We start from the raw sequence: 2,822 nt of genomic DNA on the forward strand, positions 1-2,822 counted from the left end.
CTAAAGGCTTTCAGCTTCGATTGATGACAAAACGCATCTTAGTTTCTCGAGCTCTTGTTTTACTTCTTTCATCGTAGGCCTTGTTTTCCCTTCAAGGTCAAGACAGGTAATTGCAATCTTAGCGACACATTTCACCACCTCAGCATACTCTTCTCTCTGTAATTGATCATCAAGAACTTGAACCAAAACATCACGTTCCATTAGTGATGCAAGATATGCTGCTGCACCCTTATAAAACCTTAGCGATATCTCTAGAGAATGAATCTTTGTTCTGGTAAGTAGCTCAATGAGAACAACTCCAAAACTATAAACATCACTCTTTTCAGTTAATTTGCATGTACGAAAGTACTCAGGGTCCATATACCCTATTGTTCCTTTTACAATTGTTGATAGATGAGTTTCACCAAGAGGGACAAATCTTGAAATCCCAAAGTCAGAAACTTTGGCTGTGAACTCATCATTCAATAGTATATTTGATGGCTTGACATCTCTATGGATAATTTGGGTGGTTGAGTGCATATAAGCAAGAGCTTCGGCAGTTTCTGCAGCTATCTTTAGCCGTTTTCCAAATGTCAGCATAGCATGTGTATGTATGTGGTAGCCTAAGGTGTTATTGGTTATGTATTCATACACAAGCAATGGAACAGGTGTCTCTAGGCAACATCCAAGGAGTTTTACAATGTTTTGATGATTGATTTGTGATAGGATGATCACCTCATTTACAAACTGCTTGATTTGGCTTTGGTCAATTACTTTAGACTTCTTGATGGCAATCAATGTCTTGTTTGCTAAGATTCCTTTAAAAACAGTTCCATAACCCCCTTGGCCAATGATGTTGGTGTCATTAAAGTTGTCTGTTGCTTTCTTTAGCTCCGCTTCTGTGAAAATTTTTGCTTGGTTGACAGGATCTTTACATGTAAATAACGTTTTCTGTAACATGATACCACCATTTTGCTTGAAGAAGTCCTTTCTAACCTTTATTAGTTTCCTCTGCTTGAGTCCCCAGTACGCAAAAATCATTGCTACAGCTGCGCCTCCAACACCTTCACTGATACCTGCGTCATCAGAGCTTTAAATTAACATCAGTCCATGCTAACCTAACCATCTATTAGATCTAGCTTAGCTGCAGTTGAACCCATAATAATTTGGTCAAAAAAGAAATTACTTTTTGTATCATATATTACCTTCAATAACTGACCTATTTTCTTTCTGTTCGATAGACATGCACTTTCCACCTAGTTTGGCATTACCTTGGTAACCCTTTGGGCAAACACAAGTATAACTCCCATTCGTGTTCTCACAATGTCCACGCATACAATCATTGAGTTTCGCAGATGCACACTCATTGATATCTAAAAGAAAATATCAAATGAAACGATTGTGATGGACCTGATGATACCCATGTACTAAAAATCTCGTTGAATTTGTAATATAAATGTAGTGTACAAATTAAGAACCTTTACATCCATTGACCATGTATGGGTTTCCCTCATATCCATCATAGCATTTGCAGCGATATCCATTCAGACCACCTTCCCCGTGATCATAGCATACACTATTTTCTTGGCACATGTAATTTACGTTGTTCTTTCTAGCTTCTTCACAATTTGTAACCCCGACAGACCAGTCAAGCACCACTGGGAAAGACAAGTTGCGTCTCATATTGCGGAGATCAATTTTGTCAAAGTAATACTTATCTTTCTCCACAATGAAAGCATAACCACACTTAAAATACCCCAATTGGTGGCCTATTGAGGCAATGGCAAAATATGAGGAATATGTCATGCCTTGAGGAATGGTGGTTCGGCAGCATCCATGGCCTAAGCATGTCCCGTTTTGGAAATATAGAAAATCGGGACACTTTGTTGGGCAATTCATGTCCATAGCTGGGACTGCAAGCTCAAGACGGGCTCGAATGCCACAGCCTACTCCGGTGAACCAGTTGAGTGTGCTTGAGAAGGGAAACCTGGGCATTTGAACTAATACAACAACGCCAGAAACTATCTTCCCGCTACTGTTGAAGCAAGTATGCGCAATTGGGAGACTAACTCTAAGCTGGCCCTCTATTTTTATCTCTAAAACTTGTAGATTAATCGGTACTCCATAAGGAAACACCAAGCTGGAGCTCTGGTGTAACCGGGGAATTTGTGTTGTCGAGTTACATTCTATGTAGTAGGACCGGTCCATGTAGCAGCCCTCTTCTGTGCCAAACGGGTAAGGTATGGTAACATTTCCACATGTTCTTTGGCAAAAAGGCTTACCAGGTGTAGCAATCACAAGTCCCATCAGCAAAATTTGCAGAATATGTACTACATTAGACAACTCCATGTGTTTTAGTGGTGATTAAGATAAAGATTTGGAGATGAATCACAAATACGTATGCATGCAGGTGCTAATATATTGGGTACACGTACGATGCCTAGTGGAGCAGCTGGTGATCAGTTTGTCACCTATGGTTCCTAGGCTAGGGGAGAATATTTTTCCTACTTTTTTGTTTGTATCCTTTGTCATTCTATGTTTGGTTCCGGCAACCGTCTCGTTTAATTTGAAGATCTAAGAATAAAACATATATAAATAACGGCATAACTCCTCATTTCCAAAACAAATGCTGCACTAAGTCCCTTCTTGCATCATATATGGTTCTTTTGTACATTAATTCCTAGGATATGATGCATGTGAAGCGGAAAGAACATAGTTTTGACCACCTTTCTGGCAGAATCTTGTTCAGTAAATTACAAGAACTTGTTAAAGTGGAAATATTATATTAGGTTTGTGATCTGGAATAGCTTATGAATTTTCAGACAAATTTGATTTTTTTTTTT

General features: G+C 39.0%; 1 pseudogene; it reads right to left on the reverse strand.

Annotated features, from left to right (window-relative positions):
- Window positions 1–2,328, reverse strand: LOC145110997 (wall-associated receptor kinase 2 pseudogene; annotated as a pseudogene).
- Window positions 2,329–2,822: the final 494 nt, after the last annotated feature.

This window comes from Lactuca virosa, chromosome 1 (genome assembly GCF_052849685.1).
Source record: "Lactuca virosa cultivar CGN04683 chromosome 1, Lactuca_virosa_CGN04683_v6, whole genome shotgun sequence".
Lineage (NCBI taxonomy): Eukaryota > Viridiplantae > Streptophyta > Magnoliopsida > Asterales > Asteraceae > Lactuca > Lactuca virosa.